General features: G+C 38.4%; 1 long non-coding RNA gene across 1 annotated transcript; it reads left to right on the top strand.

Moving 5' to 3' along the window:
- The first annotated feature begins 1,752 nt into the window (after window positions 1-1,752).
- On the top strand, window positions 1,753-2,465 carry LOC144657310 (uncharacterized). The gene is made up of 2 exons (XR_013571501.1): window positions 1,753-1,892; window positions 1,982-2,465. It is a non-coding gene; the product is annotated as an uncharacterized LOC144657310 (long non-coding RNA).
- Window positions 2,466-15,841: the final 13,376 nt, after the last annotated feature.

Genomic DNA, 15,841 nt, shown 5'->3' with positions numbered 1-15,841 from the left:
CACGCCTAAGAGAAAGCAAAAGTTATGCAATCATTAGTCATTAAACCAAAATGAAAAGCAATCACATAAAAAAACGTTGACAAACGTCTTCAATTTTATGCAGTTTTTCGAGTGGCGAGACCGCATAAAAACTGAGGAAGAGAAAGGTACCCATTCTCCTTATCCACTTCGCAGTCTGTACGTGTACAGTCTAACCCTCTTAAGGGTTGGGGGGGGGGGGGGGGGGGAGCTATACCCGCATTTGGATGAAATTTGAAGAGGTTTGAAGAGGTATTGAAGAAAAAAATATTGAAATACCACCAGAGAGGTGACCCCGCGCAAAAGCACTCCAGGTTGTCAGGGGACTCTGTCTGGTGTCCATCTACCAATTTTTAACTAAACATTTCTTATTTTTTTAAATCACATTAAATCTCCAATATTTCTTATTTCTCCAAATTTTACTGATCCTTGGAGAAAAACTTTCTTCTCCCAACATCACCAAAAATCACCCAAAAATTTACAAAACAACGTTAGCATAGATATATAGGATAATGAGAGCGTTTTTGGATTTCTTGAAACTCGAACGAAATATTACCTTTACACCCATGGTAAGCGGTGAAAAAACGACCCTTAGGTGAAACTCCGCCTTAAGAGGCTGTATCTGTAATAGTGGTCTGCCCGATCTGGCTTGTTAAATAGATTTCGCTCTTTTCTAGTGTGTTGCAAGACTTTCATGTACTTATACTAAAAACACAATTCACTTGACCGGATCATTATTTTTTTTCGAGTTTTTAAGGATTTTCGGTTCACCCGAACGAGCACTTGTAACGACCACTGTCAAGGCTTAAATTTACCACAACTTTGAAAATTAATTTTAAAAAAAAACTAAAAATTTCTGTACCAAACAAACACTACAGCCTGTTAAATTATGTCTTTTTAATTCATCAAACCAACTTTCACGAACATGAGCTCGAATCAAGCTAGCAGCAAAACATTAATGACACCCCTATCACACACCTTGATGAAACACTTGAAAACGGCTCAGATTCAAACTTTATTTTTTAAAAAGTGAGGCGGTCTACTTCAATCAAACCAACGCAGCCGAAAAGTAGATGTAATAGAAAATGTTCCTATCGAAAAAAACCTTTTGGTATCGTCTTAATGAAATATTTACAGCTGTGTAAACTTGCCCAATTTCGAAGATCTTCATGTTTGCAGCCATTTTGAGGGACTCGTCAGGACGAGGAGTTTCATCAACTGGCCTCGACGACATACCTCACACCTTCAGAAATAAACAAATATTAGATATAAATGCAGTGCAGTTCAACTGAAAGAGAATAAATCGTGTTTAAAAATGGAAGCTCGACTTACATTTTGACTGTTACGGACGTCTACGGACGTACGGTTGTTACTATTGGAATATTTTCGCTCGATGATTCCACTAGAAATAACAATATTTGACATACAAACTTCGACTTAATGTAACCTATGAATCAGCTCAAGGCAGTAACTTTGTGCTTTTCCTTCCTTACTGGCGTACAGCAAAGATTCTCCATCGCAAAACGTTGAACGTCGAAGAAACAGCTGAAGAAACGGCCTGTCGGTCACTACTTCATGTATGAGGCACTATACGGTACACATACGGTACACAACGGTACTCCATACATGAAGTATATAACCGACCAATCGATAAACATGTCAGTTTGGTCTTCTTTACCTGATGCTTGCTGTTTTGTCGCGAAAGCAACTTCGCTGTACGCCGGTAAAGAAGGGAAAGCACGAGGTTACTACCTTTAACTGATTCAAACGCTACATTCAGTCAAAGTCTGCGTGTCAAATATTGTTATTTGTTGTGGAATCATCAAGCGAAATTCGAACAAGAATGACCTTACGCCCGTAGAAATCGTTGAAATGTAAGTCGAGCTTCCATTTTTAAAGACGATTTATTCTCTTTTAGTTGAACTGCACTGCATTTATATCTAATATTTGTTTATTTCTGAAGGTGTGAGGTATGTCGTCGAGGCCAGTTGATGAAACTCCTCGTCCTGACGAGTCCCTCAAAATGGCTGCAAACATGAAGATCTTCGAAATTGGGCAAGTTTACACAGCTGTAAATATTTCATTAAGACGATACCAAAAGGTTTTTTTCGATAGGAACATTTTCTATTACATCTACTTTTCGGCTGCGTTGGTTTATTTGAAGTAGACCGCCTCACTTTTTAAAAAATAAAGTTTGAATCTGAGCCGTTTTCAAGTGTTTCATCAAGGTGTGTGATAGGGGTGTCATTAATGTTTTGCTGCTAGCTTGATTCGAGCTCAATGTTCGTGAAAGTTGGTGTGATGAATTAAAAAGACATAATTTAACAGGCTGTAGTGTTTGTTTGGTACAGAAGTTGTTAGTTTTTTTTTTAATTATTTTTCAAAGTTGTGGTAAATTTAAGCCTTGACAGTGGTCGTTACAAGTGCTCGTTCGGGTGAACCGAAAATCCTTAAAAACTCGAAAAAAATTAATGATCTGGTCAAGTGAATTGTGTTTTTAGTATAAGTACATGAAAGTCTTGCAACACACTAGAAAAGAGCGAAATCTATTTAACAAGCCAGATCGGGCAGACCACTATTACAGATACAGCCTCTTAATACGGACACTTCCGAAATAGAGACGTGTCCGTATTATAGAGTTTTTGTAAGAAGAGGTTCGACTGTACTTTGTTGAAGAATGGAGGAACCTATTAACATATCGTAAAGTTCCGTATGTAATGCCAGCACGATAGTAAAGATTCAGTTCAACAATCATCCTACGCTTTGATTACAACTAGCTATAGTGTTGATATCATCAACCTTTTAGAGCGGTTTTAATTGAGTGCTGTAAAATCCAAACCAAAGTAATCACTCTGGCCAATCATAAAGGACATAGACAATCAAGTGAACCAATCAAAGTTAACTCGAAACGAATACATGCAACCGGCACGAAGCGCGGAAAAACGTGTACGAACGAGCCACGATTGTTTTTGGTTTTACTTCTGAGTGGCGCGAGATTTTTAAACCAGTCACTGAGCGTTGTAATACAAAACCAAAGCAAATGCGAATTTCTTTCGGCACTCAAGTGAAAACTGGTTTATACAGTAGAGCGATGATGAAACGTGTCTTCATGCGAGAGAGAGAATCGCCGAAAAACGCTTTGATTTTAAAAATATTACAATAAATTTTAAATCTTTCACTGGAACTTAGCTATCTATTGAAATTAAAGTAGCGACCCACCGAAAGTTGTGATAAGAAAATTATACTAATCTTCTTTGCTGGTTTCTCAAACAATGTCAGCAAAGACAGTGACTGTGCTATCGAAGCTCTTTGCATGTTAATAGGTATATTGATCGATACTTCTATATGGCTGTCTGTCCTAACCAAAGGGGTTGAAGTAAGTGGCTAAGAACAATCTTCATTTCCCTTTTTTAACCCAGCAGTATTCCCGGTATTCTTACCTCCTAAGGTTAGATATTTTTTCACTATACAACCACTCCAACGCGTTTGCTTTTACAGCCCGTATACCGGAAATGACTTCCGTCAACAAGTTGAGCCGTCGGTCTGTTAAGTCTGCGGTCTTCATCCGGAAGTCACCAGAGAGATAGGAAAGGTACGCACTTATTGGTGAAAACAGCATAAGACAAATCAGTCCTACCACCGCCTGCCATCCTATTACGAACCATATTAGAGGAGTCAAGCAAACCAATTCGAATATTGATAACCAAAGACGAAAGAACTCCATTGCAGCTCTGTCCATTCGCTGGACGTCGTTGGATACAAGATCGACAACGTGACCTGTTGTGAAACTTCGAAGTGTGTTCTGGCCAAGTAAAAGAATCTGTAGAAAACAATGCCCGAAAATTAAAAAAGGGTAATTTTAAACTCGATTATTAGCAGAAATTTACCGTATGGAGAGCAACTTCTCTATAACAACTTGCCAAGGGCAAATGAGGAATAAAATATGGAGGGAGGGAGGGAGGGAGGGAGAGAGGGAGGAGGGGGGTTAAAAATGATACGTTCATGTTCCGCCGCATGGAAAAAAGGCAGTATCTTTTTTTACTTGGATAAAAGTAACTTGCACGGAAACAGATAGCTAAAGTTTACCTAGATGAGTAATTTACATAGCATTATTTACCTTAATGTAGACGATGCCCTTCAAAGCGGACCGTAATCGCATTCCCAGGTATAAGGACTTATAGTCGTACTGGTGCATGGCAAGGCTTCGAACAATCACGGTAACCATCATCATCCCCGCACAACCGTAGAGGAGATACCGGTGGGATTTATCTGGATGCATAAGCGCTGACAGAAAGTATCCAAGTAGGAAAGGCTGTGTGAAGCGACCCATACAGTCCAGAAGACCCGTGAATATTACAAAGAAAATGTCATATGGAGACAAAAGTTCCAGAACAATTTTCCACAGTCGCGGTTTACGTTCTTTTTCTCTGCTGCGTTCCACTTCATAATTCCATCTATTTTGCAATTCCTCAATCAACTGCTTGGTCTCGTCATCCTCTTGAAGGTCCAAGAAGTCGGATTGTTGCAATGGACGCTTACTACCAGCTTCAAACACGCTACTTATCCAAGAGAACGTCAGCAAAGAGAAGATACTTTTTGCGTTGTCCACCTTTCGCGCCTGTTTGTCGTCTTGGGATATTTTCTCATAGCTGAAGTTTTCCATCGCCTTTTAAAATCAAGTTAACATAAATTATATTGCGTCCCAGTCATATTACGCATTACAAATAAATATCAAAATTATAAATTTTGATCCTTGTGCTTGTGCTTGCCGCAAGCAAGCACGAGACAAGGTTCAAAATGCAATGCACTTGTGTGTATCCTTGCGTCGTAGCCAAATCAATATCAAAATTATTAACGCTATCAGAGCTAGCTTTTGACATTGTCGTCACCTAAGCTCAAATACAGCCAAGGTGAGAAGTCAGAGGAATATTGCGTGTGGAAAACCACGGAACTAGCTATAGCTATGATCTCATCATCCTGTTAGAGCGGTTCCAATTGAGTGTCGTAAAACCAAAACCAAAGTAATCACAATAGCCAATCACAAAGGACACAGACGATCCAGCGAACCAATCAAAACTCGAAGCAAATACATGCACCTGGCATGAAGCGCGGGAGAATGTGTACGAACGAGCCACGATAGGTTTTGGTTTTACTTCTGATTGATCGAGAAAGTGGCGCGAGATTTTTAAATTAACCACTAAACGTAGTAATACAAAACCAAAGCAAATGCGAATTACTTTTGGCACTCAAGGGAAAACCGCTCTATACAGAAGAGCGCTTAACAAAACGTGTCTTCTTACGAGAAAGAAAATCGCCGAAGGGACTAAATTCTGCGCTTTTGGCAACTCAATTATCCACATTTCACTTAAGAATAATTTGTTTTTTAAGGCTGTGTCATATAATAATAAAAGACAAAAACAAAAACGTAAACAAATGATGCTATCACGGATTAGTTTGCTTTTGTTTTAAAGTATTGACTTACATTGTTCATTTTTTCTCGGTGCCGCTAAATAGTACAAGCGCGGCAAGTAAAACATTCATTTCATTCGAAAGCAGAAATAAATTGTTCACACAAAAGCGTAATCATTACTAAGACTGCGTTGCTAGAAGCCTGCAAGTGGCGAGTTATGTAATAGATGGAACCGAGAATAACACTTGTGAAATAAAGCCACAAATTACAACCCTGTAGAACTTAAGAATTTCTTACGAGCAATTTTCGATAACCCGATGATAGTTCTGCTCACGCGTTTGTCATTAAAACCAAATCAACATATCAAAGTGCACTAATTTCAAGTTGTGCCTACGAGCAAAATTCTGATCTTATCTTCTAGTTATACCTTAAAGTTCGTAACAAACCAACCAACTATTGGTTTTTATGATTTTCGAATTATTCCCCAGACAGTAGATACCGTTGGGTAAGAAAATGCGATCACTAATAACTCTGAATACACCAGTCAGAAAAATCCCTGAGGAAAAAAGCTGCATTGTCTTCTAAACCACAACAAAAGTCATAGTTTGATATTGCACTTACGAATAATTAAAAAAAAAAAACAGTTCACAAATAATAAATGAATTTATCTGCAGCGTCAGGTAATGAAACCTCGTAGAAAAGAAATAGATTGGATATATCTCATATTTTTTGTGTGGTTATACGAGTCAACCTTTAGGGCTATCTTTACGAGAAGCGGCTTAAAGAAGCGGCTTAAATAACAGGCGAACTGGGCGAACAAATGGTACAAAATCCCACTTTGCGACTCAAACAACGCGCGTCTAAAATAGGACCGCCATATTTTGGACCACTGGTTTTGAGATAGCCTGATCTTCTTTAAGAATCGTTTATGACATGGCTCGTATGAACGCCACATGGACTTGTTCGCGACTTGTTCGCGCAAACAAGGCTCGTGTATAAATGGCTCTTATTTGCGTCTTATTATTTTTTGGCGCGGCATAGTTAAGCCGCTTCTTTTTTTTTTGTCGTATAAATAGTCCTTTGTTACTATTCTGTCATACGAGATGGCGCGCGCGCTTTTTTCTATTGTAATTAACAAACCGTTACAAAATAAATTTGTCTGCAACGACGGTCAATAGGTTAGAAATTTCTATTTTGGTTTAGCAAAAGTAGTTAAGTATTTGTTTCCCCTTTTTAGTTAGTTTTGTGAAGCATTCTGTAACTGACATTTGCTTTTGATGTACACTTGTGCATTATACTTAGGCTATGTTTACACGGGACCGGTTCCCAACGGGTCTGCTCAGATTTTCGGACCAGATAGCTATAGGCTTTTTTGTTTACACGGGACCGTTCAAACCCAAAACAGAGGTCGATATTCAGATCCTTCGGACCCGAAATACATTTCACAGAAACGTCGCTTAAAGCTCTTTAATTTCAGTCGAGTCGAACAGACAAGTGAACTCACTTGAGAGAGTCTTTAGACTCTGTTAAGAAAGCTATAACACGTTTAAATTAAGGTAGGGCAAAGTCAGTAAGCTCTCTTTCTGTTCCACCAAAACAACTCTTTTGCAAGCGACCTATTAATTTAAAATTACGAAAGCGTAAAATACCTGAAAATTATATATTTGGGTAAAATGAAAGAGGTAGAATCCATTTGGAAGACCGAAGACTAGTCTAAATCGTGATAATCAGCTTTGCGGGAAATTCTGTAAACTTATAAACTTTTGTTAACAACAAACGCAATCGCGCGCTTTTGATGTACTCTCATTTTTAGACACCATATCACAAGCGCGCAAAAAATTTAGGCCACATATGCACCTACACGTATCAATCAAGTAAACCAATACAAATGAATTTGTTTGAAGCGACAGGCAATGAAACACTGTCCAAGGAATTAGGGTTAAAGCTATCTTCTGCATTGGGAATGTAAGTTTGCTTTTATTCATAACTCTTGTGTTGCGCCGCGATGCAAATCATCTTAGCTCGGTATTCTGTCATGCAGAAATTTTAGCAAACTTTCTTGCATAATTAACAAACCGTTACAAAATAGATTGACCTGCATCGACAGTCAATGAAATCCTGTAGAAAAAAAGAACCATTTTATATCTTTAAGATCTGCAATGAAATTAACTATTTTTATTCCCTTTCTTTTCGTGTTATCTTTGAAAATTGTGCTATGCAAAATGCGCGTTCACGGAGTTTTAAAATAATTAACAGTGGCAAAATAAAAACAAATTGATATCGAACGTCGGCTGATAAAACCTTGTGAGAAAAAAATATGAATTATGTTGTTGAGATCTGCAATGTACGTTTAATAATTTTATTTCCTTGCTCAGTTCTCCGTGTAATAAATCAAACTTTTGTAATGTATTCTTTTATGCAAAAAGCGCGCTCGCGTCTCGCGCGCTTTTAACGATTCACTTGTGCATAATTAACTTGTACTGTTATAACATAAGTTTATCTACAACGGCGGTCAATGAGATCTTCTAAAAAGATGTTTTTATAATGCCTTTTATCTCAGAAATTTTTACTAAGTAATATCTATTCCTTTCTTACGGCTTGTTAGACAGATTTGCGAAGAGTTCTGTATTTTGTAGCCTGCAACAAGCGCACTCGCGCGCTGTGATGTACATTCGTACATAATTAAAGGAAAAAACAAACGTTGCAAAATAACGTCATTATAAGTAACTTTACCAGTATAGCCTGAATATAATTTGAGTCACTTTCGAGTTGAGAACTGATGACATGAAACTTTTCGTTCGTGACCCTTATCCCAAATTACCACGAATTCAAATCCCTGCTCCCGTTTACTTTAGTGAAAATAAATATGATCTTTACCGGGAATATGATTATACTACGGTAGTCGAGGAGTAAATCCATTACTAATAACAAGATATAAAAATAACTTAATCGTCTACTGATAGCGAGAGATTGAGATTACCTAAAGAAAGACGAAGATCGTGACGAAGGTCTTGACCCGCGCGTTTGCTGGAGGCAGAGCCAAAAGGTCAAATGGGTGAAATATGTTAATGAGTAAGTGGCGTAACCAACTATGCGCGAAAAACATCAAACATGTAATTTTTGATTATCTTGAATTAGCATAAAAATAACACATTAACACATTAACGTGAGCGCCTAAACTTTTATGTGGAAATTTGATCTACATATATTAGTCTAAAAAACGGTGTATCAGATTTTTCATTTCTTGCTCCATTATTTTTCTATGAATTTGTAATCTTAAAGAAGCCCTAAAAACGCCATTTTAAAGTTTAAAAATTTATAAAAAAATTAATGGAGCATGAAATGAAAAATCTAGACACCATTTTTTAGACCAATATATGTAGATCAAATTCCACATTTATGCTCTCGCGTAAATGTGTCCTCAAATAAACCTAATGTTGCGCAACAACATAATTGCAAACAAAATGCTGACGTTGCTTATTATGGTCTGTATGATCAAAACAAAATTCAAATCTACAATCATTATTCAATAAGCTTTCAGAAAATATATACTTTATTGGGGTTACCATTGATGGTTTGCACACAATTTCAGTTGGAACGAAAACGCCAACTTTCCTTCCGTGATACCTTAAGTCGCACCTCTCGAGAGATGGATATATTTAACACATGTAGATCATCGCAGTTATGTGCTCAACTTAAGCAGTTGCGAAAAGAACGCCTGAAGAAATTCGTCTTGAACGGTATTCGAACCCTGATGATGACCTCGCGATACTGGTGCAGTGCTCTTACCAACTGAGCTAAATCAAGCCAATTGGAAGCTCGAATGAAGTATACTCACGAAATTTCATATATTCACTTTCAGATTGTATATTTCTCCCAAGAATTACATGTATACCTAATTGGTGACCTTTTTTAGGCCAAACCGGCTTGAAAATCGTATAACCGTTGGGTCCGCACATATGTATAGAGTTTATATAAGGGAGTACCCCAGACCCCCGGGGGTGAAGACCCCAGTTTTCCAAAATTCATCGAGACGGTGTATTTACCTAATGATGACGGTTTATTTCATGATAAGTTGATGAACACTCATTCAGTAAAGATTTTGTGTGTTGAAATTATATCTTCCGAAACTTCTATCTTGAGTCATCTTTTTTTAGTCACGAGTTAAAATAAAAGACCAAGATATGTCCAATAAGAACGGTATCCAAACCTCCTGAAACCTTGGCATTCGGTTAATTTTTCCTTATTGTATACATAATAATAGTGCAGAAAAGAATCAATGGCTCATAATAATCGCCTAGGTTTACTTTTTGTTCAGATCGTCCGTATTTATCATTGTTGTAAGCGAAGAAAAGTAACACAATGTCTTTCACAACGGCTTTAATTGCCTGCATTGATGTAATACATGTATAGGATGGTATAACAAATACACATATTTAGTGGTCGAGTTCGTTTAACATACGTATTATTGTACGGGTTTGGCATACGTATTATTTGAAAAACCTCCGGGGACTGTAGGTAAAAATGTCGAAGGACAATGATAATTCTAACTTGCTTGGGGCTATTGTCGAGGTATTACCCGTGGGAACATCATTGCTTTAGAGCGGTTTTCACTTGAGTGTCGAAAGTTAATTGCGTTTGCTTTGGGTTTGCATTGCTACGCTTGGTGATTGGGTTAAAAATTTCGCGCCACTTTCTCAGCCAATCAGAACTAAAACCAAAACCAATCGTGACTCGCTCGCGCACGTTTTCCCGCGCTTTGTGTCAGCTACATGTATTTGCTTCGAGTTTTGATTGGTTCACTGGATTGTCAGTGTCCTTTGTGATTGGCCAGAGTAATTACTTTGGTTTTGGTTTTACGACACTCAATTGAAAACTGCTCTAACAACAGTCGCCTGGATATACGAGTCCTTTTCCTTTTGGTGACTGACTGTGGCCAACCTCAAACGTACCCGTCAGGACTTTTGACCTTCTTAAGGTAAGCTCAATACTGTCGATAGAGTATCAGTGGCGTAAGGCTCTTTCTTTTTGCATTATTTCAAAAAATATCGACATGAAATGACTGCCTACAGTGCTATACCGACACTAGTTACGAATAATCCGTTGCAGCTTCGGAGTATTAGTATACGTAATTGGACTACATGCTGTCCAATTTGGAAATAATTTGATGAAAAAAAACCGAGGGCAGCCAAAATTGGACGAGGCCGTAGGCCGAGTCCAATTTGGCTGTCAGAGGAATTTTTTTAATCTAATTATTTCCAAAATTGGACAAGCATGTAGTCCGGTTACATATTAATTATATAGCTTGTAGTCAGTCAATCCAGCATAAACAATAAACTTATGTCCAGAACGGGAAAAGCATTCAACAATGGTAGGCATAACACAGCACATGCAACTCACTCAGAGCATTGTCTTCACAAATAAAACTTAAACAAAACAGTGCAATTTTATTCACCTGAGTTTGCGAAGCTTGCTACAAAGTGAGTGAAAACACTGCATCAATCAATGAAAGCCGTAAACAAAGTGTCCGAAGAGCTTACAACTTCTTGAATCTGACATACTCCTTTCCACTCTCGTCGTACTTCTCGCCGTCTTTTCTTTTCGAATTTCAGCAAAAAACGACAAAGAATTGCATCTACTCATGCTTCATGGCGATGAATATCTGACAGATTTCTTCTTCGCTTCGCTGCATTTACGTTCACCCAAGTTTTGTACTATTGGAGGTGTTTTGCTCTTGGTTTTTGCTTCTTAGTGTAGCAAGCTCCTCTTCTGACAACGTAGAAAATTTCTCTTTGTTGTTTCTTGCTGAAAAGCTCAAAGGAATAGAAAAACGTAGCAAACTTGCTCCATAAAATTCCGCCATTGTCGACTCACAATGCGACCAGTTTACAGCGCTGACGCTATGCTGTGCTATTGGCTAATCCATCACATGTTGTGTTTTCTTCGATTTGATTGGCCGAGCGAAACTGTCCAATTTATCTTAATTGGACAGATTGTGAATTTTACCAAAATCCTAATTGAAACTATCCAAATATAATCCCAAATTGGACAGTTCCCAGAAAAAGGAAAAATAGCTGTGCTGACAATATAGGATTTACTGACGGCTATATAATTATGCGTATAATAAGAAAATAATACAAAATAAATTTATCGGCAGCGACAAAAAAAGGAACCTTGTAGAGGATACCTTGGCTAAAGATATATATTGTTTTTAATTTTGTTAATAATCTGTCACTCCCTTGTTAGTCTGTGTTGATTAGCTTTGCCAACTGTAGCCAAACAGCAAGCCGTAGCGAGCGCCTACGTGCTGATACTTGTGCATTATTCAAAAGTAATCACAAAATACAAATTTATCTGCAGAAACTTTTCTGATGCAGATTATGATTACTGAATTTCACTCACTTACGAGCTGAGAACTGATTAAAAGAGTTACGTTTGTAGTTTGTTCATTTTATGCGGGCCCCAGTACGTTTTGTAGGAATGGTATAGACTGATTTTAACATCTCAATAGAGTTATTAAAGGTTCGCGGGCGTAAATATGTTTTAGGCGCTCATTTAAGCCGAGGATATCATGAGCTCTGAGAAAGGCCAGAAACATACTCCAAGAACATCACTCTATTATTATTATGATTATTATATTTTCAGAGGGCATTTGGAAAAGAAATCAAAACGGTAAGCGATATCTTGAACACTGCCGGCGTCGAGTCGCCGTTTATTTCTGATTAAAAACCAGGCTTAAGTGTTTACAAAACTTGGCCGAAAACCGCAAAATTTCTCCAAACAATATTTGCGTTCTAAGGTTCTCCTGAAAAAGAAATTACAGAATTATCTATAAATTACAACAAAGAAATTGTCATTTAGATCTTGGAAGTGTTTTAGTTTGGCAGCTGACTGATCTGGTACTTCGGCATAATTGATTACAATTGCCTGAACTGAGCGAGTTTCGCTTGATGAAGACAAACTTTCATTCACTTTGGCACCTGGACTTGTTTTCGAGTTTCCGTAATTCTACATAACCTTGCTGAGAAGACAAAGAATTTGCTCTGGCTTTGTAAGGTATTTCAGGAATTTTGTTGTTATAAAGCTCAAAAACTCTTTGCCGAGTGGCAAATGGATGCGCAGCCAACAAGAAAACAACGCGAACAGTTGAATGGTTTTCAGTTCCGATTGGCTGGCTTCATTATTTTCTTGTTTGTGATCGATTGTTTCATGGTAGTGGGCAATAAAAAAGCCCGCTTAATTCTCCATTTTAGCCTGCAAAAATGCCATTATACGATTTAACTTTTCCAGTTAACTTAGGAGCAGACTCCATTAGTACCTCTGTAGCACAGACCAATTTTATGAACAGGACGTATCTGTTGACATCGTACGTGAAAATTTAATTTATTTTGTTGTATTTTTACTGTACTTACAATTGTGTTATGAGACACTATTGTAAGTAAATGCGATTCAAATGATAATGAAGTTTTTGTTGCAGTTGTTGTCGGGGATTAACAGAACAATGCATAGCACTTCTACAGTGCGTTTTATTGCGGTGGAGCGCAGTTTGAAACGATGAGTGTATTTCATTGCATTTGAAAAATATGAGAATTAAGGTGGCTTAAAATCAGAGAATAGGACGAATTGGAGCACCCTGCAACTCTAACTACACTATGTTACCGGCTGCACCAGTTTGCTCACGTTATCATAGTGTTAAGTTTTGTAGTGAGGCGTAGCTATTCATTGATCAAGAAGTTTAATTTTTTCTTTATTTATAAAATTTGGACGACAGTCAAAAACTGGCTTTGTTTATAATCGTGGCAAAGCTATCAAAAGACATTCGAGGTCAAGCTATAACTAGGTCATCAACATAATCATGCTCTAAGAAAAAGGGAATGAAAGTATATTTCAAGTTCTCTAGACCCGCCGTATCACATAGAATAACAGTGCTTAGTTTTCTTATGTGCGGTGAAGGAGGTTTACACACTACTGCGTAGACTGGGAAGACTATGAGCAGTCCCTCTTCTTTCTTTATCCGTCTAACGTGAAGCCAAACCTTGTACTGTTTTAACATAAGTTTATCTACAATGGCGGTCAATGAAATCTTCTACAAAGAAGTTTGTATAATATCTTTTTTTCTCTGCAATCTTTTTAAAGTAATATTTATTCTTTTCTTACTCCGCGTTAGACAGATTTGCAGAGACTTCTGTATTTTGTAGCCTGCAACAAGCGCACTCGCGCGCTGTGTGTACATTCGTACATAATTAAAGGAAAAAAAAACAAACGTTGCAAAAGAACGTCATTATGAATTTTTTCGTTTGTGATCCTTATTCCAAATTACCGCGAATTCAAATCCTTGCTTCCGTTTACTTTAGTAAAAATAAATATGATCTTTACCGGGGGTATGATTATACTACGGTAATCGAGGAGTAAATCCATTAAAATGTACAAATAACAAGATATAAAAATAACTTAATCGTCTACTGATAGCGAGAGATTGAGATTACCTAAAGAAAGACGAAGATCTTGACGAAGGTCTTGACCGCGCGTTTGCTGGAGGCAGAGCCAAAAGGTCAAATGGGTGAAATATGTTAATGAGTAAGTGACGTAACCTAATATGCGCGAAAGACATCAAAAATGTAAAATAACCCAAATGGGAATGTCTGCTTTTGTCCCAGAAAACAGAGCTCAACCAAAGCAACACACATTCCTTACCAATAAGTATGTTTTCGTTAATTAAAAAGGAGCAAGATATATAAATGTTATTTTTGATTATTTTGATTTCGAATCGATTGCTGCACTTGTGGTATTCGCAAAGATCGTACACGTCGTAGCAAATGGGATGGCGAAGACCAATCTCTTCAATTATGCTGTAAATCACTTGTTGCCTGTTGTTTTCTTCCTCTTCAGGAAGAATGTCCTCAAGTTCTGTCTGGTCCTCTGCGTCATTTGGTTGTTGTCCTTTCCTTCTCGCGGATGCTAGACGGGAAAAATAGTCCTTAATCTGAGTTTTGTAAGCCAGTCCTCTCTAGAAAAGCGTCGGTTGTTCTCTTCATCTCGGGCGTTTCTCATGTCTGCTGAAACTTGATTTGGGTCCGCCTTCAAACGAGTTTTTTCACCAAGACCAAACTTTGCATTCAAGTATGCCCTAACCTTTGGAGAAAAACGGTTCGCAGCACGTGGTTTTGAAAGAGCCCATCCTTGGCTCAAATCTGAAGGCGGCGCATCTATTGTCGTCTTCTCTGGGTTGCTACTTCTACTACTAGTTGAACCATCTGAATGCACTGGATCAACAGTGGAAAAACGCTCGGCCCATTCTCTCCGTATGCGGTCGTAGCAGCTTTCCGTCATGGGCTTATTTCCGTGACTTCCGATTTCAGCATTCACGGAAGCTCTTGAAAAGTTTCTCGCACCCAGGTTCTGAACATTCAAACAGCTGACCTTCTTCGGTCGATTCTTCAGTGTCAATCCTCTCCAGATTTTTGATGTTGAGTTGTCGTGCTTCCTTCAGAGTAAAAAAGTCGCCACTCTCCTGAACAATAGGACCTGTTTTGCCTTGCTGTTCTGTAATAACGTCATCTAAAGAAATCAGTTTTCCGGGACCTATTCCATAGGCTCTCCAAACGCGTATGCCTTTGTCATCGTATGCGAAGTTATGGAGCTTACTTAAGCCATTAATTTTGTTGACGTTAATAGTGTTCTTTTTCTCGTCGATGGCACATACCGAGGCCGTCACTCCCCGGACTGGACGCTCTAATAGTGCAGTGCGCATGTCTACAGCACAGTTAATATCATGGCCTTCATCGCAGTAGCAACGAATTGAGCTCTTCATGGGGCACAAAATTCGGTCGCATACATGAACGCCTAATCTTTGTCCGACATCTTTCAAAGAAGCAACGAGGGCATTGTTATGATAGCATCCAGCCTCATCCGAGCGAAGAAATACGCTGTTAATGGAGGGCCTGGATGCTAAGACATTTTCCAGAAGATTATCAAAAATAGAGCAGACAGCGAACCAATCTTGCTGACAGCAATCAAACAGGTGGGCGTATGTTGGACTTCCACGTTGTCGGAAGCTTCTTCTTTAAAAATAACGGTCGACACGTGCCAACTGATACCTCGTTTAGCATACCAGTCTGTCTGCTTCTCTCTGTACTTCATCTGCAAAAATTTCATCGCCCAGTCCATCACTACCAAGACAGTGCTTTCGTTAAGATTTCTTATGACGTCGTGCTTTGCCTTGTCTTGATTCACCGATCGCAAAACATGGCCTTTCCACTGAATAATGTCCGTTCTGGCGTGTTCAAAGTCGTACAGCAAGTCCTCCTCATATTCTTTGCTGTACAGAGAAGCAGATGATCGCAAATCTGTCGCTTAACATCATTCATAACATCGTCGTTAAGGTCTTCACACATGTCGCATCTCAAGTTATGT

Source organism: Oculina patagonica, chromosome 6, assembly GCF_052425735.1.
Source record: "Oculina patagonica isolate OP01 chromosome 6, crgOcupat, whole genome shotgun sequence".
Taxonomy (NCBI): Eukaryota; Metazoa; Cnidaria; class Anthozoa; order Scleractinia; family Oculinidae; genus Oculina; species Oculina patagonica.
The sequence above is the reverse complement of the archived record's forward strand: the minus strand, read 5'-3'. Positions and strand labels throughout refer to the sequence as shown.